This window comes from Notolepis coatsorum, assembly GCF_963971535.1.
Source record: "Notolepis coatsorum genome assembly, chromosome: 9".
Taxonomy (NCBI): Eukaryota; Metazoa; Chordata; class Actinopteri; order Aulopiformes; family Paralepididae; genus Notolepis; species Notolepis coatsorum.
The window spans coordinates 3,805,134-3,832,124 of NC_140173.1; the positions used below are offsets into that span (position 1 = coordinate 3,805,134).

The 26,991-nt window shown below is 43.5% G+C and overlaps 1 protein-coding gene across 1 annotated transcript in view; it reads left to right on the top strand.

The window, feature by feature from the left end:
- LOC311234124 (neurexin-1a-like) overlaps positions 1–26,991 on the top strand; it is a gene marked incomplete at both ends in the record, with an annotated part of 172,813 nt that overhangs the window by 28,834 nt on the left and 116,988 nt on the right. The gene's annotated exons all lie outside the window — the stretch shown is intronic.

Sequence of the window (26,991 nt, forward strand, 5' to 3'; positions counted from 1 at the left end):
TATACAATAGAATAGGACCCGTCTAGAGGTTCCACTCACTTTGACAATCTGAGGAGGAAGGCTCTGTACTCAGATGGAGGCTCCCTCACATGGAAGAAGAAGTCCGAACTCACAGAAGGCCCGAATAGGCGCTTGGTGAGGAGGAGCCCTGACCACCCCCCTGAAACAGATCCATCACATGGACCTGAACAGCACACGGAAGTCCTACCAACAGAGACGCGCACGGTGACGTACTCTATGGTGGGGGAATTCCTGCGGTGCACACGCCCAATATACCAGGCCGTGGGACCAGGAAACTCCCCCCCCCCCCCCCCCCCCGTAACGTGCCGAACCGCCACGTGACGGGAACCTTGAAGGACAGGGGGTGTACCCCTGACCGACAGAAACAAGGGGGAGAGGAAAGGTTACCAGTTCACCCCTTTACGACCCCACACCCATGATACGATGTAATGACAAAAAGAGAATATGACACAGTCATAGTCAGCTCTATGAAGCGTTTGACAGCTCCACACAGCGCATGAGCTAACCTGCTATCTGATTTTTACTAAGGAAAAACACAGAATAGAGAGGGCTCTAAGAGCCCCGGTCCAACATACACATGTGCTTCTGTGGCCAGTCCAACCCAGTTGTAGGTCACATGACACACACAACCCATCATCACCTACAAAAAATGGCAAAAACACTCAACAGAGGAACGCCGTTTTTCACAATGAGAGAATACATCATTCTCGATTAGTATCGGCCACAGGCCTTGCTAAGCACACACGACAGCGACCAAACCATTTTTTCTTTTAGGAAAATAAAGTTTCTCCAGCAGATTTAGCACAACCTCAGCAATCAAGCTAAGAGTTACATCGCATCCCTACCACACAAAAGACACAAATAGTGCACAAACATGTCTGATAGGAGGATGAAAAAGTCCCCAGGGAACCGGGGGGAAACACAATCCTCTTATTTTACCCTCAATACGGCCAGTTAAAACAGGAAAACCTGTTAATATGTGAACACACTGTTCATTGTCATCACAGTCTGAGAAAAGAACATTCTTTCACTCACTTGTCACCAAGCATAGCTTCATAGGTTAGTTACCTTAGTTGTGAGTACACGGTACATATAAACACCATGATGTTTCTCACACAACAACCAGATCATTACATCCCGATTTGCACGGAGAAGCTAACTGCCAGTGACAAAAACAGCTCACACATAACCCGCGCCGTATCCCAAATGCATTGCAGCAACACACGTTTTGGGAAAAACATCGTTATTCACAATACATTTAGAAAAGTAAAACCAGAAGGCGGTTAGGTGGCCGAGCGGAGATTGCGTTCGTCACCAGCCCCGGAGCTGTGAGCTGGATTCGCCTGTTCGAATCCAGCTCACAGCTCCGGGGTTGTCACCAGCTTGGCTGGCCGTCTGCACTAATACAATTGGCTGTATTAGAGGGTGGGAGAAGCTGGCGGGGTGGGTCCGGGTCGTTGTAAACAGCGACTCCTACAGTTCGGTCGGGGCGCCTGCTAAGCGCGGATAGGACTCGAGGGGGATAGTGTGGTCCTCCCACACGCTACGCCCTCTCGATGAGAATCCGCGCTGCCAGGTGAAAAGAAGCGGTGATTGGCTGGACGTGTGTCGGAGGAAGCACGTGGTAGCCTCCACTCTCCCAGATGATCTGACTGTGGGGGGTAAGTGCGCAGCGACCAGGAAGGGACTGGGAATTGGCATACGACTAACATTGGGATGGGAGAAAATCGGAGGAAAATGGAGGGGGAAAAAGACCAATTAAAAAAAAAAAGAAGAAAAGTAAAACCAGAAAACGTGTTATAAGGTCTGGTCAAACCTGTTCCTACCCGGAACGTAGATCAGCGAAGTGCAGTCACAGACACCGTAGGAACACAGCCGCTCCTGTGTTGTTCGAACTGGGCAGCGTCGCCGCTCCAACCCGCACTACAGTCCTTTGTTGATGCAACCTTGCCGTCCTGGCTCAGGGCAGGGTCGACGAAACATCCCCTGTCAAGGATGACGTCGTAGTCAAGAGTGTAAAACATGTTAAAATCAAAGCACGTTCAACAGAATAGCATCAAGCTAACGGCCGCTCCAACCGTTCGGGTGCCACTGCTTCTGCTCGCGAGACGCCGAGCTAACGACGCACGCGATCAGAAGCGAGCTCACGGCGGCGCGCAAGAAGCTAAGCTACCCCGCGTCAGGCCATGGCCTATAGCAGCAAGCTAACGTTACCTAGCGATCACGACATGCTAGCACCGCAGCTAACAGCAGTGAGCAGGCCATGCAGCGATCCCAGCAGGCTAACGCAGCAGTTAACAGCTGACTGGCTAACCGTAAGCTAAGCAACTATCAACTGAACCTGTAAACAATGACATAACACTCACCCAGACAGGCCGCCGTTCTGAACCTCTCCTCACTTTTTAAGAGAAAAGAGAAAACAAGATGTCAACACCGCTTCACAACGGTGATTTTACCAACACCCGACGGAATCAGCACAATACCAACTGGCCTGTGTAGCTGACTTTGAACATGGATCTGCCGCTATCGCACATCCATGCACATATCCCCTCGTGAAGGAATACTCTCATTTGGATATGAAAGATGGGGCCTTAACACAGTGACAGAGAGAATCCACTCGTCCAAAACACACAGGGATCACCAGTGTTAATGGTCGCGGCCCACTAGTTAAAACTATAATGGTCTTCAGACCAAGGTCTTCTGTCGCCTAGGTGGCTGAACAAAGGACCCTAGCCTGGGGCCGGTTTCCATAAACATTGTCAAGTAGCCCCCATAGCACTAACAGACAAGTGGAGCCTGCCAGCAAACACTACTCACCCAACCTGGAACGCACCGCTTCTCACAACAGCGGCATGTCCGACAGTTCAGCTGTGGCCTGACAGGTTTCACCCCAACAAACACAGCAAGGAACCGCAGTTGAGAAGCATGCAGCGGCATGCTCCCAATACGAAAAACCGGTGGAGGGTTTTTAGAATGATCATCATCTTCTAGACACTCCAGTACGAAGACAATATCGCCGTATTTTCTTGAAAATAGTGAGAGAGAAAATAAAGATATGATGTCAACGTATCTCCTTCCTTGTAAACAAAAAATGTTTCTCCACTAACAACACGTCAAGTGGGGTACTACCGAGGCACTTTCTTGTGGTGAAAGCGAGAAGGAGGAGAGCAGGTGACCACACACCTGCTTATGAAGGTAAGCTGATGAGGGGTGTGGTCAGACTAATACTGGTATTAAAGGTACATTTGTGGAATTTATTCAGTGCGCGTGCACGTACGCGAGGAAGTGCAGTAGTGATGCCAAGCAGAGCCCCTTAACGAAACAGAACTGCATTCTATATATATGTGTGTGTGTGTGTGTTTGGCTAAAGTGGATAGAAAACACAGTACTGTGCAAAAAAAAGGCACCCAAAAGTTTTTATATAAATGGTCTTAGATGTAAATAAATTTTTTATTAGTGTGTCAGTAGACTACTCTTAGTACATTTTCATTCAATTATTTTTTAAAGCATCTTCATGGTTTAATAATGCAACATATGTTGTAGGGACTTATTATAATCATCATATTGGTGTGACTGTATGCATCAAAGGGTTAAATCAAGCATTTTTAAGTGCTTTAGAGGAAATGTCAAAATATTGCGATATATATCGTGTATCGTGATATGGCCAAAAAATATCGCGATATCATTTAGAGGCCATATCGCCCAGCCCTACTATAATGGTAAAATAGTTATTTAAAAATGTGCCCCTAAAAAATATTCTTTGCCCCTAAATTTCTCATTTAGGGGCAAGTGTGCCCCTAGTGAAAAAGCTTAGCGTACAGCCCTGGGTTTGTGGGAGATAATCCCAAAAAATAAGAGAAATAAAAAAGTAAATCCAGAAGTCAGATGATTGACAGGGGCTGGTGTGAGCTGGGTAGGGTAGTTTTTCGAAATCCGAAAACCCTGAGTCTCTTCCTTCAAAAGACTACACTCACTTTTGGCTGTGCCACTTCCTCCTGTCAATATGCGCCGGTCTCCGACTCAATGCCCTGAGATTTCTATAATTTTATATTTCACTAATAACAGTTAAAATAATTGGTAAACAAACGTAATGCTGAAAATATACACTTTTACTGTATATCTCGGGCTTAAGAGGTTAACCCTGTGAGGTCCAAATTAAAAAGACATTAGCAACTTCAGAGGCCAGAGGGTGGGACATATAAACACATTTACTATCAAATAGCATTGTGAGGCTGAACCACAGGACCAATTGACTATAGGCCTACATGTGCTTAAATTTTTTTAAATAAACATAATTTTTTATTTTTATTTTTATTTTTATTTCTCCAATTTTCTGTTTTTCTCCCCGTCCCAATTTAGTCGCCGTGCCAATTCCCCCCCTCCCCTACCTGGCTGCTGTATGCATGTTCTCCTACGAGTCGGTACAATGGCGTCCTGAAGCCGACCGATACGTGTGGCGACTGCCAGTGACGTCTTTTCACTTGGCAGCGAGGACTCTCATTGGTGAAGTGTAACGCTTGGGAGGGCACGCTATCTCCACCAAGTCCTGCCCCCGCTGAGCAAGCGTCGAGACCTGACCTGTAGGCGTCGCTGTCCACAACGCCAGATTCCCACCCACCAGCTTCCCACCCCCTAATACTGCCAATTGTATTAGTATGAACGACCAGCCAAGCTGGTAGCAACGCCGAGAGCTGGGTGCGAACCCAGCATCTCCTGCGTTGGTGACGAGCGCAATCTCCGCTACGCCACCTGACCGCCCTATAAACATTATTTTTTTAAATGGCTAAAAGTGATTTTGTAATTTTGCAACCGTGGGTCTCACAGGGTACTTTTAACCCTGTGAGGCCCAAATAAAAAAGACATTAGCAACTTCAGAGGCCAGAGGGTGAGACATATAAACACATAAAGGGTGCCGTGACTGAAAAAAAAGTTGAGAAACGCTGGTATATGGTGTGGCTCTTTGTGGTACCACAGTCATTTTTGTGGCTCTTAGTCTCTGACTGGATGGCCACCCCTGTACTAGAGTAAACAGCCATATGTACAGTTAGACAGTTACTAACAATCCTACACAGAGCCTCTGATCTCAACAAGAATAATTTGCTACTCCGGCTAACGATAACGTTAATGAAAATAGGTTGTATGCTCTAGAAATGGCCGGGAGTTATGTAAAACATGCTTGCTGTGTAGTATATGGAGATGCAGGGTTTCTCCCAGAATAGGCCTGGAGGCTAATGTCATTTGACGGTGACGCGCAGACTGATGGCAGTGTTAATGTACCACCCTATAGTTTCTGTGATGATGAAATCACAAATTAAATCATGGAATTAAAGATAAGACAAGATAAGCTATTCCTTTATTGATCCCCTTGGGGAAATGTGGGTGTCATATAGCATGGGGGAGGGAGGAGGGGAGCTACAGGTATGGGCATGGTAATAGTTGAAAGACATAAATATAGGCAATACAATAATAGTAAAGATAAAAAATAAGCAGTGTAAACAATGTAATTAAGGGTGTACATGCCCTACCTTATATGTTACAATAAATATGGTCAATGAAACACTTAGAATATGAATATACACTATGAGTAAACAATATACACAGGTGCAGTATACATAAGGTACCCTAACTGGGATGATTCTTATCTTTTTATTTTATTCTTTTTAATGTTTTCTTGTTTTAAACTTTTTTTTTTAAATTTTTTTTCTTCTGCTGTGAAGCACATTGAGAGCTCACTGAGTTTAAAGTGTGCTACAGTATATAAATTAATTCTATTATTATATACATCATACGTTATACGTAACGTCTGTGCAGGTTAGGTGGTACGAGTCAGACACAAATTGCCCATAAATATCGTTTTTGTGGGTACTGTCCAGTTGTTGCTGTGTGGTTTTATCTGCCCAAAATTCAAGCAAGCATGAAAGCATTACAGTAACGACGTTGTGTGTGTCACGCCCCCCGCTCCCACTGGCCCGCACCCGAGACCACCTATTTCATCGGTCCAGGTTCAGTGCCCCCGGGGACAAATCAGCGGGGGACGGGGACGGGGGTGAGCATTCTCACTCAGACGGACACACCCTTTTCTGGTTCGACCCGGCGCTGATTCTACCCCGAATGGTGAGTGAGAAAGGGCCCTTATTCATCAGACATTTCTAGTAGTTCTCCAGTTCTGCGGCTTGCACATTGAAAAAAGGTCAATGACAACACAGATTCCATAGGGCCTTTATGTTAAGTTTTGAAATGACCAGTGAATGTTCTGTGATACTTTGGCCCGTTTGACCTACAAGAGTGAATTTGAGGATCTAATTTTGCGTGTCTAAAGCATGAGAGAGAGTAGGTGAAACCATTTTCCGTGTGGAAGTTTAATTTAAATCGAATAGCTTGTCACAAAACATTTTGAGAAATAGCAAATTTTACTGTGGTTGTGGAGGCTGAGGGATACAGAAGAAGCAAGACGTTCTTCAATATAACAATCATAACCATAATAGGTGTGTGTGTGTGTGTGTGTGTGTGTGTGTGTGTGTGTGTGTGTGTGTGTGTGTGTGTGTGTGTGTGTGTGTGTGTGTGTGTGTGTGTGTGTGTGTGTGTGTGTGTGTGTGTGTGCGTGTGTGAGACAGAGAGCTTGTATGAGTAGTACAGTAGCTGTCAAAAGGCTAATATGTGAGTTGTAAATAATTCTGTATGTTTCCATAATAAGGAAGGTATGTGCAACATTGAGCATGTGAGCAGAGAGGGACATTTAATGTCAAGTCTTTCTGTCAGCAAAGCTGATATCTGTCTCATGCAAGACTGCAAGGCATTAGGAAACTTTAGACGCCCTCCACGTATACACACAATGAAGTGAAAGATTGACTGGATATATTTACTAGTATTCACAATCATTGTGACAAGAACATTTTAAAATGATCTTTTATGAACACAAATACAGATACATATTTAGGAGCATACTTGTATAGTTTATGTAGTATATGTTACACTTTTGGCTCAATATTTGAAGGCATCAAGCTCAGCTGATAGAAGTCTGTGACAAATGTTTTAGCTATCCAATGGGCTAGATCCACAAAGAATGGATTGCACGGTGCTAATTGCACCCTTACTTACAATTCATTATGAATTGAAAATGGGGGGCCCTGATGTAAACAAGACGAAAGTCTTTCTCTGGTCTGCATCCCCTTAACAATTGTGTGTATTGAGCCGTACTGTATTGTACCCATTCTGCAATCTGTTAATAAAATTTGCATTCAGTCAATCACTGCGCAGGTGATTAAGGGGATGCAGACCAGAGAAAGACTTTCGTCTTGTTTACATCATGGTCCCCCATTTTCAATTCATAATGAATTGTAAGTACGGGTGCAATTAGCACCGTGCAATCCATTCTTTGTGGATCTAGCCCAATTGTGTTTGTAGTTTACTAGGCACGCAGGCATTATGAATGAATTATATATTTGGAACTTAGATCTTCTAATCCATGGAGGGCACATAAAGAATTGACCATGCCTTTGCAGGCAGATTTATTGTTTTTCTTCAATAACTGTGATTATGCTGAAAGTTAATGTCCTACTGGTGTGACCTTGTGTCATGTACGAAGGTCTAAGAACCACACAGAGTAATAACTGGAGCTGGCTACACATGAGCAAAAGCAGCCTCTCTCAGTAAATGCTTTCAAAACAGTCCCGGGCAGGTAGGTAATAATAGACACAAGACGTTGTTCCAAAAATAGTAAATTATATTTATTATGCCGGGTAGGGATTTAAACCTCCACTGATGTTTAATTAGGCAACAAAGAGAAAAAACAACCCACAAACAATTAACACACAGGGAGAAGGGTAAGGGGAGAACAAACAAGGTAAGTATAATAATAAAGTAAACTAGATAAGCGCCCACAGACACTCACCAACCAGCCAGAGGTTGGTACTGGGAAAACCCCCAGCAAAGGTACCAAAGGTACAATTCCACACTCAGTGGGATTAGGCCTAAAGCCAACAAGAGAATACTTACTCCAATGGAGGAGTGGCGCAGAGGCCATCAATATCTATATACATATACAAGTACTTTAGTCCACCCGAAGCAGTAGACAAGCACAGTATTAATTCCACCACAGTGGCAAACAATGGCAACCTCACTCTTCTCTGGTCACTGGCAATTGACAGAATGAGGTGCCCAGACGTGTGTGTGCTGTCAGGTATTTGGCTACCCATCCCTCTCGAGGTGATTGCCATCAGCTGTCATTCATTAGGCAATCAGCACTCGTCAGTGTAGGGATGGGCAGCACCTGACAGGGAGAGAAAAGAGACAGCATTAGCTCTCATGTTCACACACACACACACGTCACATACAAAACACAACACATTAAATATACTAACCTGATGTTCAGAAGGTGTCATAAATACAGTAATAATGGTAATGACCAACCCACATACCCAGGTACGTCACACCTCCCCCCATAAGAGCGAACCTGCAGGGTTAGCAAAACATTATTACTTATTACCCAACATCCGATTAGTACCACACACCAGGGAAAACAGAAACAACAACAACCTCTACTTTGACAGGCCGCTCCGCCGATACCGTCCTGTCAACAGGAGACAACAATCTGGAAACTTCCTGGGAAAACAAATAAAGCACAAAAAATCATCTCATCGCGCTTAACAGGACAGCACACAGGGAAACACAAATCAGCACATTGCCCTGGCACCATCACAGCGCCCATCTCCTTTCCAAAATAGCGTCACAAAAATAACATGGTCAGGATCCAAAATGATGCCACTCAAATTAGAACCTTGGTAACGGCTGGAACAATAATTTTCCTCAGAGGTATCGCCTCCGGGAAACGGGTGGAACCACATATAATTGTCAACATGTAATGATTTTCCGCCCTTGTTTTAGGCAGATGACAGATACATGTTCAAAAGGTTCCCCCATGTCCGGAATGGAGTGCAGGGGAGCCGGATGCACCCCCTGATTTGGCGTCCCCACTATTACAAGTTTTAGCAATACCTAAATTAGCAGACCACACATGGTCATGTGCCACCATTTACATGTAATGTCCACATATCATCGGCAACACAATTTGACGCTTTGTATTCCAGTCTTCTCCACACCTCAATGGTTTTGGTAGAAGTAATTCTGATTGTTAACTGGAGTCTACAGTAGCAGCAAGTCAACAAAAACAGCTTTACATATTGATACCTTTGTATAAAGAGAAAAAGTTGAAGTGAAGAAAATATCACAGAAAATACAAAAATATAATTTGTTTGCCAAAATCTTTCAAAAATACTAACGACTCGAGTTACCAGGGTTGTTGGGCAAACATTGTTTAAAAGGTGCACTACAGTTTTGTGAGAAGTGAATAATTTCTAATGGTATATTTTCACAATTGAATAAATATACTGTCCTCTAGAAAGCTTCCTGAAAAGTTACTATTTCACTGCTGTCGTTTACAAAGGCAGGCCTGCAATTTTGTTAACAAACATATCCTAGGCTTACATTTGGTTCACAGTGCCTAAAAAATTATTTTGTTTTAATTTATGATAAAATAAGATAGAATAAGTATTAGTCTTTTGCAGGCTCTGCAAACAAATCACTTTCCTCCGAAACTGCATAGTGCACCTTTAATTTAGCAGTCAACTCCAGAAGGAACCAATAAAACGAAACCTTGCCTATAAGATCTACAGCAAGCTATTCTGAAAGAACACTGACGCTACATCTCCCTGCTCCATCGTTCCATTTTAGCATCTTTGATCATTACAGCAGAAAAAATCCACATGTAGTACTCTCTATTTTACTAGGCTCTATTGACAAGCTTTGTATGCATTATATACAAAGCTCTATAATGAACCGCCTCAGATTCTGAGGGTTAGGTCAAAACATGTCCTAACTAATTATTGCAAGTTTGCGTTGTGTTTTTGAATGGATCAACAGAAAGCTGAACGGGTCTTGACAAAGACCAGTGGGGTGAAAACACAAGCTGCTGCTGAAACACAGTACCAAGTTTCAAGTTTCAAGTTTCTTTAATAGTTGTCATACAGAAGTACAGAATACTTTCATACAAAATGCTTCTTACTGTTACGCTCCAGAGACTGTGCTAGACAAGATAGTATCAAATAACATAGTATAGCATGTAATTTAGAAGTAGAAAATGTGGTCACAGTGTTCAGTATAGACATATGTACAATGTTCGATGCAGAATAGACGTAACTGAGTTACCATATAATATACAATACTATGCAGTGTACTAATGTACAGTACTATATAGTGCAAAGCAGAAATGGGATGAGGTACAATTTAGGTACAATTTACAGTAAGGTGTACGAGTTGTAGTGCAATCCTTCATCAATAAATATAAAGTGTGGGGAGTGGGTGCTACAGTGTGTTTGTTTAAAGTGGGTGTGTGCTATAAAGTGTGTGGAGTGGGTGCTACAGTGTGTTTGTTTAAAGTGAGTGTGTGCGTGTGGATGTGTGTGCTATGTGCGTTTGATGGTTGTTGTTGTGTAGTGTTCATTGTTCGTTTAGCAGCCTGATGGCCTGGGGATAGAAGCTTCTTCTGAGTCTTTCTGTGCTCGCCTTGAGACTCCGGTATCGCTTGCCTGACCGCAGCAGTTCAAAGAGGCAGTTGTTCGGGTGACTGGAGTCTTTAATGATTCTCTTAGTCTTGCCCTTGCAACGCTTGTTGTAAATGTTCTGGAGGGTGGGGAGCCCCCCTCCAATTGTGCGTTCGGCTGAACGTGTCACTCTTTGTAGTCTGCTTCGGTCTTGTGCAGTGCTATTCCCAAACCAGGAGGTGATGTTGCCAGTCAAGATGCTCTCTATTGTACATGAGTAGAAGTTCTTAAGGATCTTCTGACTGACTTGGAACTTCCTCAGGCGCCTGAGGAAGTAGAGGCGTTGTCGTGCCTTCTTCACAACACTGTCAATGTTTGTGGTCCATGTCAAGTCCTCGGATATGTAGGCTCCGAGGTACTTAAAGCTGTTGACTCTCAACCGGTGCCCCGTCGATGCTGAGGGGGCTGTAGTCCTTGACCCCCGACCTCCTGAAGTCCACAATCATCTCCTTTGTTTTGCTGACGTTCAGGGAGAGGCTGTTTTCCTGGCACCATCCCGCCAGGACCTTGACCTCTTCCAGGTAGGCCCTCTCGTCGTTGGCAGAGATCAGGCCCACCACCACTGTGTCGTCAGCAAATTTGATGATTGTATTGCTACTCCGCTGAGCCACACAGTCGTGTGTGTACAGGGAGTAGAGGAGGGGACTCAGAACACAGCCCTGGGGGGCCCCTATGTTGAGGGTGATGGATGAGGAGGTGCAGTTGCCTGCTCTCACCACCTGGGGTCTGCCCGTCAGGAAGTCCAAGACCCACTGGCAGAGGTCATAGTTCAAGCCCAGGTCCCTGAGCTTGGCTATGAGTATGGAGGGGACTATGGTATTGAATGCCGAGCTGTAGTCGATGAATAGCATTCTCACATAGTTCCCCTGCCTCTTGTCCAGGTGTGATGCTGCTGTGTGCAGCACATGGGCTATGGCGTCCTCCGTGGACCTGTTGGGGCGGTATGCAAATTGCAGGGGGTCCATGTTGATGGGGAGGGAGGAGCAGATGTAGCCCTTTACTAGCTTCTCAAAGCACTTCATGGCTATGGAGGTGAGAGCTACAGGGCGGTAGTCGTTGAGGCAAGCAGGCTTGGATTTTTTGGGTACAGGGATAATAGTGGACTTCTTCAGGCAGGTGGGGATGACAGCCTGTTCTAAGGACAGGTTAAATATGTCAGTGAATACCGGGGCCAGTTGGTCGGCACAGACTTTTAGGACGCGGCCGGGGATGCCGTCCGGACCTGCTGCCTTCCTGATATTCACTTTTTTAAAGGTCCGCCTCACCTCATGCTCTGTTACCCTGAACACTGAGTCTCCATCAGCAGCAGACCCCCCCCCCCCCCCCCCATTGCCGTGGCTTGTGGGCTGGTGTTGGTATTACCAGCATCAAACCTCGCATAGAAGGTATTGAGGTCATTTGCTAAGGAGATGTCACTGTTCAGTTTGAGGGAGGCGCCTTTGTAGTCTGTCATCGTTTTGAGCCCCTGCCACATAGCTCTAGAGTCAGCCTGTTCAAACTGGAGTTCAATTTTATCCTTGTAGCGCCGTTTGGCCTCTGTCACTGTCCTCCTTACGTTGTATCGCGCCACCTTGTGGTCATTCATGTTGCCTGCCACTAGGCCGTCGTTGTATGCTTTGGTGCGCGCTCTCAGAGCTTCACGGACGGATTTGTCTACCCAGGGTTTTTGATTTGGGTAAACTCTCATTGTGGTAGTGGGGATTGTTTCTTCCACCAAAGTACGAACATAGTCCAGCACTGTCTCCGTGTAGACATGAATGTTATCTGTGTCGCGGAACACGCTCCAGTCTGTGCAGTCAAACGCAGCCTGGAGCGTCTCCTCTGACGTCAAATCCCATTTCTGCACCTCTCGCGAGACTACGGGAGTGCTTTTGATTCTCTGTTTGTACTTTGGTGAAAGGAAAATGGATGCGTGATCTGACTTACCAAAGCCACTAGCAGAATGAGCCTTGTATCCACCCTTGAATTGCGTGTAACAGTGATCTAGGATGTTACCGCCTCTGGTGTTACAAGTCACATGCTGATAGAAGTCAGGTAATACCTTTCTCAGATTGGCGCTATTGAAATCACCCACCACTATGATGGCGGCGTTAACGTTCGCTGCCTGGAGTTTGTTTACCTCGTCGTGGAGCCTGGAGAGCGCGGCACTATTGCTGGCTTGCGGTGGAATATACACTCCTACAAGGATGATCGCCGTTAACTCCCTCGGGAGGAAGAAAGGACGACACTTGATGGTTATATATTCCAGGTCTGGGCAGCAGTGGTTCGATAATTCCTTCACGTTACCTGGATCGCTCCAATTGTTGTTAAACATGAAGGCAATACCTCCTCCACGTTGTTTGCCGGACAATGCTGATCTGTCCTTGCGGTGGATGAAGAAGTGGTCGGCCGGTTGTATGGCGTGGTCTGGGACGTCCGGCGTCAACCACGTCTCGGTGAAGCAGAGAACGTTACAGTCTCTAACGTCTCTTTGGTATTGAATCCTTGCTCGGATGTCATCCAGTTTATTGTCAATTGATTGTACATTGGCCAGCAATATACTGGGTAGTGGCGTTCGGTGTCGTCTGGATCTCAGCCTGTTACGGATCCCAGCTCTCTTCCCTCACCGCCTGATGATTCCTTTGTTCCTGGGGTCAGGATCTGGTCCCATTGTTCTGAGAATCTCCATAGGCCATTGCTGCGGTTCGGAAAGCTGATTCAGGGAGTAATCCAATCGGTAAGTTTCCCGTAATCCGATGTCTATAAGTGACTGACGGTCAATCTCGACGGAGCGAACAGACAGGCGACCGGGCATAGCGGCGCCATCTCAATTACCCATTTCTCTCCAAAGTCTCCTTTCAAATCCTTTAGTCGATAAACACCCGGTCTAGGTGTGCAACACCCCCTCTATCACAAAAGTATGTTTCCCACTAGCAGTAGCACTGGCCACTGCCGCAAAACAACTTGATAGGCAGGAATCACTGTGCTGAGCAGTGATCAATGCTTGACGAGTCAGTGGTAGTGAAACGTCAGCAAACTTGGGAATTACCAGCTTCCCCTGAACGCTACTTACAGCAACCTCTTCCATCTTTCCAATAGATGCCCCCCTATCCACAGCGATAGCCTCGCCACCGACAGAGTCACTCAACGCCAAAGCTTGAGTTCGCTTCCTGTCCTGTGCCTTGGTGACAACACAAGCAGAAAAAACATTGGGGTGATTATTAATCAATTCATCACAACACAAGTCAGTCAATGGAGCGTTTTCAACCCCCAACACAGGGATCACACTCTCCCCAGCAATATCGTTCCCCATGATAAACTCAACGCCCTCCACAGGGAAACATGGGCGAACGGCGACAGGAAAACAACCTGTGAAAAGATCTGACTGTACATGCACCTTATGCAACGGCACGCGCATACACCCCATTTCTATACCTCTTACCATCGCACTAGACTGACAGTAAGAGTCTTCATTTAGCGGTAAGACATCAGCCAGGATGAATGACTGAGAACAACCTGTATCACGGAGTATTCTCACCTTCCGTTGGTCACAGACGTCACCCGACAGTGACACACACCCATCAAACAGAAAGGGTTTAAAACAGCCATCACTTTCTTTTTCCAGAGAACTATTCTGGTCAGAACATGACACTGTACCAATCAACCCCACACCTCTTGGTTTCTGAGCTGACCCTTTTCTCTCCTGTCGCTTCCTCAGCGTATGACCATTACCATATGGCCAGTTTTCTTACAATAATTGCACACCACCGCTCTTTTAGACGGCGGTGAGCGTGGCTGAAATGCTGACTCACTCACGAATGAGCCACCTCCACCACATACATTAGGACGTACAGAAACACGTTTTCGTGACCACTCAAACTTATCTGCCGAAATCGCAGCCTGTCGGAGTGTTGACACCCCCTGCCCATGTAAATAGAGCACAGCTTCGACTGGCAGGGTGGCTATGAACTGCTCCACAAGTACCAATTCACTCAATGATGCAAAGTCTTTTACCTCATACGCAGAACACCACCGATCAAAATTAAGTCTCTCCTCCCGGGAGAACTCAACATGGGTTTGGGAAGGAGACTTACGGCGGTTGCGAAAATGCTGCCTGTATGCTTCTGGTACCTCTTCGTACACGCGCAAGACAGCACTTTTCACTTTCTCATATACCACGCTGTCTTCATTCGATAATGACCCGCACGCCTCCTGAGCCCTACCAGTGAGTCTGTATCGCAATAAAATCGCCCACATGTCCTTTGGCCAATGCAAAGCCCACGCCATCTGCTCAAAAGCAGAGAAAAATGATTCCACCTCAGACTCTTGAAAGACGGGAACTAAAGGAATATGCTGCCCAATATTAAAAGTGCCCGGGTAACCTTCAGATGAGGGAGAGGAAGAGCCACCACTCTCCAATTCCATCCTCCTTATTGTCACCTGGAGCACTCTATCCTTCTCCTCTTTTTCCCTCAGCATGTCTCTCTCTTCCTTCCTCCCCTCCCGGTCTCTCTCTCTCTCTTCCTTTCTCTCCTCCCTGTCTCGTATAGCCGCTCTCTCCTCCATCTGGAGACGGCCCCAACGTGCACGCGATTTATGAGTGGAAGAAGAAACAGAGGCACGCGCTGAGTGTACAGAGCTATCACTGTCATTCTCCTGAAAGGGGGGAACCAAGGACATATGCTGGCTAATATCAAAGGGTGCCTGGGGGTCGGAAAGTACTGGAGAGGAAATGGTGCTACGTTTAGCGTAGGGCTGGGCGATATGGAAAAAAATCATATCGCGATAACGATATGATAATTTTATTTTATTTCTCGATATCGATAATTATCGAATTGTTATAAGTATAAAAAAAATTATAATTTTTTTTAATTTTTTTTTTTTTTAAACAACAGATGTATGTTTATTTTGCAGCAATTCTTTGTCATTGCCGCCATCTTTAGTGTTACATCCCCTCACACTCCAGTTCTCAGGCTGCAGCTGGTTTAAAAGCTAAAGTAAACCGGCTTCTCTGCTGGCTGTGGCTCCAGAGGAGTTGAACAGTTCTGGCTCTGCTAGTTTATTTTCGATCTTTTGGCGCTTTTTTGGTGGACAAACCACCGCACATGTGCACTGTGACTCGTGACTGGAGTCTAGTTCTGCTAGCACACATAGCCTACTGTGTACAGACGGTTTCAAAATGTATTTTAAATTAGAAAGCAAACAAAATAAATGGACAAGAGAAAAAGAAATCTGAATTTGGTCAGTATTGTCATTTGGACAAGCAAAGCCATTACTTTAAGTTGCAGGCAAGAAAGACAAGTCTGTCCACTGTCTCTGGTTTTAAAACTGCCCTGTTGCAGGTAATAATAATAATAATAAAAAAAAAAAAAAAAAAAAAATCGATTTTTTTTTTATTTCGATATTCGATATCGATTATTAAAATATATCGCGATATTTATCGTTATCGTTATATCGCCCAGCCCTAGTTTAGCGTCACCACACTCCAACTCCAGTTTCCTCATCAGCCACCTCCTTTCTCTCCAGTCTGTCTCCCTCCTCCTTTCTTTCCAGCCTGTCTCTCTCTCTGTCTCTCTCCTCCTTGTCTCTCACCTCCTTCCTCTCTTCCCATTCTCTCTCCTCCTTTCTCTCTTCTCTGTCTCTGTCTCTCTCCTCCTTTCTGTCCTGCCTGTCTCTCTCCTCCCTGCGCAAAGCCGCCCTCTCCTCTAGACAGGGTAAACGCAGCTCAGCGCTCAGTGCGCTCAACTCACCAGCAGAAGTAGTAGAACCATGGTCTGAACCTAATGCAGAGTCAAAACTCTCAGGATCCGACACATCAACATCCTGATCACAAACCTCCATAGCGCTACTCATGAAAAATCTATACTCTGCACTCTGCACTCTGCACTCTGCACTCTGCACTCTGCACACTGTACTCTGCACTCTGTACTATGCACTTTGTACTCTGTACTCTGTACTCTGTACTCTGTACTCTGCACTCTGCATACAGTATACAGTTTATGAAAGAAAGTATACTGCCGTAGCAACACACAATACTACCCACAATACTACAACAAATCAGACTTCAATAAGCCCCACACAATAGCCACTCACCTATAGTACTCAATAATTTCCCTGTGCAACACTCAACAGCCACATTATGCAGTATGACAACCTGACCAATTTGATTTAATATCCAGATCTAACATTCATGAAAACAATAAATGTCGGTTCTAATCACCTAACTAGGATCACACTGGGTAACACTAACTACCCCATCTAAACTACTTCCCTAGCGGAATGAGGACTACACATATCTTCAGTCGCTTACCGATTTCATTGCGCACTCCACCGGAATAGACGACGCGTGCCCCCCTCCCCCTAGCCAAGCAGGTGATCCACCCTTTACCTATGTGGAAAAAAATAGAATGGTTAAGAGCATAACTTACAACAATGGTTTACAACAGTCAAGTGTGCAGCACGGAAAAATGGATATATAATAATATAACTTACCAAATGAAAAAATGCAACCTACCTGACACGCTCCAATCGACAAGTCCACATGTCACATAACAACAAGGAACTATACAATTGTGCAAACTAACGAGCCCCCATGTCATGTACGAAGGTCTAAGAACCACACAGAGTAATAACTGGAGCTGGCTACACATGAGCAAAAGCAGCCTCTCTCAGTAAATGCTTCAAAACAGTCCCGGGCAGGTAGGTAATAATAGACACAAGACGTTGTTCCAAAAATAGTAAATTATATTTATTATGCCGGGTAGGGATTTAAACCTCCACTGATGTTTAATTAGGCAACAAAGAGAAAAAACAACCCACAAACAATTAACACACAGGGAGAAGGGTAAGGGGAGAACAAACAAGGTAAGTATAATAATAAAGTAAACTAGATAAGCGCCCACAGACACTCACCAACCAGCCAGAAGTTGGTACTGGGAAAACCCCCAGCAAAGGTACCAAAGGTACAATTCCACACTCAGTGGGATTAGGCCTAAAGCCAACAAGAGAATACTTACTCCAATGGAGGAGTGGCGCAGAGGCCAACAATATCTATATACATATACCAGTACTTTAGTCCACCCGAAGCAGTAGACAAGCACAGTATTAATTCCACCACAGTGGCAAACAATGGCAACCTCACTCTTCTCTGGTCACTGGCAATTGACAGAATGAGGCGCCCAGACGTGTGTGTGCTGTCAGGTATTTCTCTACCCATCCCTCTTGAGGTGATTGCCATCAGCTGTCATTCATTAGGCAATCAGCACTCGTCAGTGTAGGGATGGGCAGCACCTGACAGGGAGAGAAAAGAGACAGCATTAGCTCTCATGTTCACACACACACACACGTCACATACAAAACACAACACATTAAATATACTAACCTGATGTTCAGAAGGTGTCATAAATACAGTAATAATGGTAATGACCAACCCACGTACCCAGGTACGTCACACCTTGATTTAATTACAATTCTGATGAAAGTAGGCTACCTACCGATAAAATACTTGACCTCATCAAATTCATGTTAACAGAGAAAAGAAAGAGAGACCTAATTCATTAGATATGATGAATAAAAAAAACTGTTGGCTACACACACAAGTCTGTTGAGTTGATCTCTGATTAAATCAGTAATGTATTTATTGTATCTTTAGTAGTATTGTATGAGTTTGGCTGCTTGGAAATCATTTTCATTTGCTGAAGTGGTTTGTGTTTTTCTTGTATTTATTCTTTAAAATATTTTTAATTTCGCATATTTAGCAAATGACTCAGATTTATATATTGGTTATGATCTAGTTAATGGCCACATGTAATAGTCTATATGAAATGTCTATTGAAATTTAGTTTAGCCTAATTGAGAAAATCCAATGCTTCGCAGCTGTGGAAGTGGCATATGGATCGGCAGGATCACTTCAATCAAAAGGTCACTTACTGACTTTGGCCAACCAACCAATCTTCCATGAGAACAATGGAAGAGATCATCACCTTATTGTTGCAGAACATTGAAAGAGAACATCCCCATATCATTATAGAATAGTAGAAAAGAACATAACCATATCATTATAGAACAGCAGACGATAACATCAGCATATTGATATATAACAGTAGAAGAGAACATCACCTATTGATATAGAACAGTAGAAGAGAACATCACCATATTGATATAGAACAGTAGAAGAGAACATCACCATTATAGAACAGACGGTTTTACTATACAAGTATTTTTTTTTATCCACTTTTTCTCCTTCTTTTTCTGTTTTTCTCCCATCCCAATTTAGTCGTGCCAATTCCCCCCTCCCCTGTCTTGATCGTTGCTCGCATGTGCCCCCCACTGGTCGGTCGTAGGGAGGGTTGAATAATCAATCACATGCAGAGTCAGCCAGCCACTTCTTTTTCACCTGCCAGCGTGGACTCTCATTGGCGAGGTGTAACGTGTGGGAGGCTCACACTACCCTCGACATCCCCTGTCCTTGCTGTGCAGGCGCCCTGACCGACCTGTAGGAGTCGCTGTTTTACAACGACCAGATTACCACCCATCGACTCCCCTCCCGCTGACTCTGCCAATTGAGTCAGTATGACGGCCGGCCCAAGCCGGAGGCAACGCTGACAGCCGGCTTCGATACCGGTGTCTCACGCGTTGGTGACGAGCGCTTAGACCGCTGCGCCACCCAGCCGCCCCACTATACAAAAGTTTATAGTCATCATCATCATCATCATCATCATCATTTATTTATTCGTACATGGAATTACCACAGTCCAACAGTACATTCATATAATTCACCAAAAATACCATGGCCGAAAGGAACAGGAAGAAGAAAAAATCTTATATATACCTGCCCCTACACACAAACAACACACCGATAGACATATTGTGTAAAACCAAACAGAATATACCCATTTTGCAAAAATAAATTTAAATTTAACATCAACACAACCAAATTAAATCAACATAAATAAACCCATTTTGTCTATCTATCAGTCAAACTACATATTTAGGTTAATTCATTTACACACACACACACACACACCCCCACACACACACACTTATATAATGTATTATACTTCTATATACTATCTAATTTCTATTTTATTATAATATAACTAAATCATACTATTTATTCTACACCATATTGGTACAGTATTATACAATATTTTAATATATTATTATTCTATGTTACGCTAGTGCTATATACTATATTACTATACTCATACTGGCCTACACTACAACTCTATGCTACATCATCCTGACACTCTAAACTGCAATATTATACTAAACTGTGCATAGTCTGTAAAAGGTTGGCATGAGATCAACATTGGACTTACTTACCCCACTCAATGGGATTTATGACACCCCTGCGACGCAAGACTTGTGTAATTGGCTCTGTGCTCCAGTACCTTCATGGCTGAAAATGGCGTTCTGAAGTTCTGTTTGACTTTGTCCGTTTTTCAGCCCTTAGCTCACCTCCTTCGGGGAAGTTGGTGCTGAATCAGTCCCGGCGCCATGGGCGGGCATTAGGGGGCCGGGCCCGCCCACTGAGTCAGCTGTGCCCACCCTGGTAAATTTTTATTTTTTGTAATTTTTTTTCTCCAATCAAAGTCAACTATCCAAATCCTTAGTCGGGGACAGCCCTAGTGGGCACTGATGTCAACAACAACACTACTGAAGCTAGCACGGCACTCTGTGAGAATTTGTTTTCTACCCTCAAGAACGTCTTTACAGAACATCGCCTTAGTATGCTTCATCGACGCAACTAAGGCCAATTTAATTCAGTTGGCATTTGAGAAGGACTTAACAAAAAAGTTCAGGAATGAGTGGAGGGGAAGTGTTTTAAGAAGATTTCACTCTGTCACCAAACGCTGCTTGCCTCTCTACTTATGATGGTGAGTAGCCTGTGGAGGAATTTTGTTTGCTTTTTTATGCACCTTATTTTTGTCAGTTCAGTTCAGTTTGTCAGTGAATTCAGAAGTGTTGAATAAATGGAGACTTTTCAAAGATATAGAATAGAATAGAAATGTATTATCCTGAGGGAAATTTGACACTGCAAATCACTCAACATTAAACATTTAGACAGAACAAGTCACAAATAAGAATAACAAAACAAATGGCCTAAGAATAGAATAAAATGAAATAGAATAAAAGATACAGTAAATAAATACAGTAAAAATATACTGAAGTCTACAGTAGGTGTAATAATGCAAAGTGCTGTTTAAAAAGTAAGAGTCCAGGAAGATGGTAATTGTCACTCTGTGCTCAGTGATGCAGTGAGGCACAGTGATGCATTGTATAGTCTGATGGCTGTCGGAATGAAGGACTTCCTGTGCCGTTCAGTGCTGCATTTAGGTAGTGTGAGCCTATCATGCTCCTCCTGTCAGCCAAGTCTGTGTATAGTGGGTGGGAGGGGTTTTCCCTGATGGCCTGGAGCTTAGCAAGGTTCCTCCTCTCCGCCACCCTCGCTAGAGTCCAGCTCCACCCCAACCATGCTACAAGGCCTTCTTGACCATCTTATCCAGCCTGTTTGTGTCCCCTGCTCTCAGTCCGCTGCCCCAGCAGGTCTGTTATATATATCCGTTCAGTCCGTGTTTTTGTATAAGTGAAAGTTCTTAAGATAGAGAGAAATTAGATTTTTCAATTGCCTTTCTGCTGTTTAGTTCAGCACCGTGGGCAGCGCCAAGCAAGCCACAGCGCCGCTGTCCCAGCTGAAACGTATAAAAGGGAACCTGTGTTGAAAAACCATTGTGCCCCCCCGAGAAAATTTTATGCCCCCCCACTAATTTGTTTCTGCAGCCTGGTCTGTGCTGAATGTCAGGTATTTTGCTTTGAACACAAGTAGGTTCCCTTGTGAATTGGCTTTTTGAGCTGTCAGACAATATGTACAGTATCACAAAGCAGACCAATGCACTGTCCACTCCACTGTTGGACACAAAGATATATATATATTTTTTTACATTTATTTTGCCAGCTTAGCCTCATATTACTTTTCCACTAGCACAATGTGCGCACAGGTGCATGACCCATGCCTGACCCAAGATAATACACATTTTAAAGGATTATCGCTACTATATAATATTTATAAGCTTTGATTTAGTTTTCTCGATTACCTGGCAATGATCTTGAGTCTGCTGTACACAATCATAAGATCAGGCAGCCCCAGAGAAGACATGGCAGACCAGGACACACCGGGGCTCCAAAAAGCATGCAGAACGGAGTTGCTTCCACACATATGAAATATGTGTGCACTATATTGGATCATATATTTCTTTTATTCAGCACAAAATCAAAACAGTACAGATATGCAGATATACTTTACATCACGTTCTCAATCAACATCATGTCTGTACCGTATCATTAAGAGACAGCTATGCTTGGGGAAGGGGCGTGGGAGCTCAGTTCTCCTGTCGGTATGGCAGAGAGAACAGACAAAAGAAGAGAATATACAAGCTAGGGGTGGGGATTATTGAAAAAGTATTGATATTTAATGTTATATTTATTGATTTATTAATTATTAGCTTGACAATCCCATGTTACTGCAATTCAAATTATTGGAATGAGGTGAACATACTGAAAACGTTATCTTATTAGATAAAACAGATGATATATTGTTTTTTTTGCAGTTGAACAAAGGTAATACATTGCAGTATTGTGATATTACAATATTGTGACTCTAGTATTGTGATACTATCTTATCGTGGGGCACTGTAGTACCCCTACTACAGTAGCTATAAAAGCTAGAAACCCCAACCAACAACAAACAACCTACCTATCTACCTATACAGTAGAAACCTGAAAATACACAGAGAATTTGATATGAAGAGATATGCTGGAAATCTAACGAGGGAGTCCCACAAACCAAACATCTCCTTAGGGTCTACACCAGCTACCTGTTCACGCTCTGAATTTTTGCCTGGATTACCTGGATAACCACCTCAAGCCACCATGCAGGATCCAGAAGTAATCCAATAGCAGCCAATAAAACTGGCTCACACACTCCCCCAACTACATACAGTACACCGCCATTATATCAACAAGGTAACTGGATGCAGAACCGTAAAATACAATACCAGTTTTAAAGGTACACTAACCAAGATTTTCAATCGTTTGAAATTAGGACTTTGTACCACATACAGTTACCAGGAATAAGTACATCATTTAGTGATTGAGTCTACACCATCCCCATTCCATCGGGCCGGCATTTACAACCTTGTGGACTCAACCACTAAATTATTTGCTTATTCAAGTTATATCCAAAATCTTAGTTAGAGCATTTTAAACTAAATGCTTCTGCAGTGGTATCCTCACCAAGACACTGAACTGAAACACTTCTACATCATATTGCTAATCTGTCAGTCCCAGCGAAAAGAAAAGAAAAGAAAGGAAAAAGCCCAAGTTGCTCATTTGCACGATTTTGGTCGGAATTGATAAGTAAGATACCAGATGATTGGCAAATAGGGTTAATAGGATAATAGAAATAATAATAATACAAATAATAAATAAATAAATAGCCCAAATAAGCACTCTGGACACCTATAGATTATTGGTAATTACAGACCAATCTCTTATTATTATTTTTCTTTTATTGATCTTCACTGCACCTGAGTAAATATTTGAGCAGTAATCACAGAGATGTTCCAGTCCAGATCCTGTACTATGCACAGCACAGAGACAGCCATAGCTAAAGCTGTGAATGAATGAAGTCAGTCTTGATGCAAAAAAAATCTCTTTTCTGTTAGATGTCAGTGCAGCTTTTGATAGTATTGCCCATGAAATTCTACTTGACAAACCAAAAAGTTGTGTTGGTTTATCTGGCCATCACATGTGGCATACCACAGGCCCCATTCTTGGGACTGTCCTTTTTAGCCTTACATGCTCCCTTTAGGAAGTATGACCCGCAAACAAGGCATTCGTTTCCATAGCTATTCAGATGTACACATATGTACATTTCTGTCATGCCAGACAAACTTCATCCCATCGATACTCTGATCAACTGTAACTAAACAAAAATTGCACGTATTGATTTGTGAAAAAGCCTCTGCACAAGATAAGGCCAATGAGTGTTCTTGTTATAGATTATTATTATTATTATTATTATTATTATTATTATTATTATTTAGTATTATTATTATCTATATATTATATTATATATTGGAACTAGGCACTGTTTTAGACTGTCTTATTTATGTTTGGACACTAGAGGGCTCACCACCCATTACAGCCCACTCCTATAAATAGCCAAGGTGATCACTGCATTCTTGGTGCACCTGTGTATTAGGATACAATTTTCTACCTGTTTCACTGTCTCACCGTTTGGAACTCTGAAGGAGCAATTGACAACTGTTCTGATTTAACCCTTCATTCACCATCATTTACCTTTGGACAACAATAAACCCTGTAAACCGAACCGGCGGCAACTTTGGACATTCAATTCATTCAACATCACAACTTTGGGACTGAGTAGGATAAGCCAAAAGCGGGTGCACCGTGGACGCTTGTCGATTCACTGGGGAGCGACAAGCGGCCACTACAATAGCCTTTTATCATTTAAATAATATTGCCAGAGCTAGGCCCTTCCTCTGTCTCAAGTTGACACAAAGAAGTTAATACATGCTTTTATTACTAGAACATTGGATTACTGCAATGCAATCTTCTCTGGTTTATTAAAAAGACAATTAAAAATAAAACAATGAATACAGAATGCTGCTGCAAGAGTCTTCCGAGACCAGATCTTCCAATTGATTATAATATTCTCCTGTTCGTTTCTGAGGCCTTACAGGTAATGTACATAGCCTTGTCCCAAGAGTACCTATCTGATATATATTTGAGCCCTTTGCCCTTCTAGCCCAAGACATTTGGTAATTATAACACCAATTAGAGAAATATGAAGTTTAAGTTATACTTTATTATCCCTTTGGGGAAATTTGTCCTCTGCATTTAACACACCCTAACTACTTAGGAGCAGTGGGCAGCCACAGACGGGCAACAGGGGACCAACTCCAGTTGTAATAGCAGTACCTTGGTCAAGGGCAACGGCAGGAGTATGTACCTCCTGCCGAGTATGTACCGGGCGGCACGATGGCTCGCCTCACAGCTAGAAGGTCCTGGGTTCAATTCCCGCTTGGGCACCAGGTTTCTGCGTTGCCAGGTACCCAGGTGGGGCCTTTCTGTGTGGAGTTTGCATGTTCTCCCCGTGCTCGTACGGGTTTCCCCTCCCGATAAGATAAACCCAATGGAAAAACATGCCCAACAGATTGCTAACGCTGTCACGTTCCCTGACGAATACGGACAGGAGCACTTGGATTGATCCCCGGGGCACGAACCCACAACCTTCTAGCTGTGAGGTGACAGTGTTATCCACTACACCACCGTGCCGCCATATTCTATGTGAGATAGCAGTTTTGGGTTGAAGGGAGTTTAGTTTTATAAAAAATTGAGTGATGTTTTGGAAGTTGTGGATATCAGATTGAATGATCTTTTTCAACAAACACAACGCAGAAACTTCACGGAACGGCAGTTTGATGGGATAAAGCTGAAAACACTGATATATATCAACTGTATGTACTGGAAGTGACAATGGATGGGTAAGTTGTATGTTAGTTTGAGAATGTCGAAGGTCATGACAGAGCCACCAATGAAAAGATGACTGTCTGGTTACTCCTCTCTGTCTCCATACAGGGAAGTTGATGGGTTTGTTGATTGATTGATTTTAAACATAGGATTGTGCCAGATGGGGTGATATTGCAAAGAGTTTTAGGTTGAGTAATTTGCTAGCTTTCCACCAGGCAGTGGGGGTGGTATTTACAGAGTTTGTTTTGATTGACAGTCTAGACATGCTATATAGTCAGTAGTCACTAAATAGAAACGGAAACAGTTGGTTTGAGAGATGGAACCATGCGAGTGTAATCCCTACTAAATCTATCATCCCATGTATGTTTACCTAATGAAAAATAGACATCCATTGACACAATTGCCAAGCACGTTGAAATTTGAAATGTACCTTTCCATTAAATAATTTAAAAGCTATTGTATTACTTTGATCAGATGAAAGGATTACAGGATTTGCCACCAGACCAGTGTGGCCACCTCCACCCTACCACAACACACACACACACACACACACACACACACACACACGCACGCACGCACGCACGCACGCACGCACGCACGCACGCACGCACGCACGCACGCACGCACACACACACACACACACACACACACACACACACACACACACACACACACACACACACACACACAAACACAAATCCCTTTGTTGGGTTTGAAACAATTATTTAAATGCGCTGGTCTGTGCCTGATAAGTTCTCAGAATCTGGATGCTCATTCCTCATTAGAAAAATAACATACATGCACTGCACAATTCCATTTATATATATTTTATAAAAAGGAGTAATGTTGAGTATTTCATTGTACATTTAGCAAACCATAAAAGGGCTAAACATCAAGTAGGGCAAACATCAAATAACAACCCGCTCCAGTTGGTTGTCTTTTATTTTTTTTGTTTATTTCGAAGCATGAATGTTGCATGTTCTCTTCACACCAGCTGCATACATACAACAGTGATTGCATTGCATCTTACAGTAGTTGCACGATTGTCCTCAGGAGCGCAGTCTAAAGGCAGCCTAAAGTTGTTGTTATACAGAATGAAATACATCACCCATCATACATTGATTAGCCTACATAAAATGTCACGTCATCAAGATCATCTGTAGGCCACTGTGCAAAACCTAGACGTAGTTCCCGAACTTCCCGAAGGGGATCAATAAAGGAATATCTTATCTTATCTCAGCCTGCATAAGGGAAGTGGTATGGGTGTGGGTGCAGTATGTGAATAAGTCATCAGAGGAAACCAAGACCACCCACTCATAGAACCTTCATCAACATTTTATGTGGTCAAATGTTCTTTGTTATATGACCAATTATTTGAGATCCCCCCCCCCCCCCACCCATAACTCCCCCCCTCCAACCGGATTGATGTCTGTTCCTGTCGCTCTGTCTTTTTGTGTTATCTCATGCTGTTTTCCCCCTGTTTCCCCCATGGTCTCATGTTCCTTTTTTGTTTCTTTGTTTTTACTATAACTACTGTCAGCGACTTCGGGTCATTGAGAAGCGCTATATAAATAAAATGAATTATTATTATTATTAACATCTATATTTTCATATACTGTAGACCAGGGGTCTCCAACCTTTTTGACCATGAGAGATACTTTCTTGTGGGTTACAGTATCCATACTCAGTTTGCCTTTTTAAGGATATGTTCTGCACGGAAATGTATGGATTCTACCAATAAGAGCCATGCAGGCCTAGAAGTTGGTCTTACCGTCCACATCAGTTCACATACCAATGTAGGCTACATTAAAATGTAGTTAAAATAGAAGTCTACCTA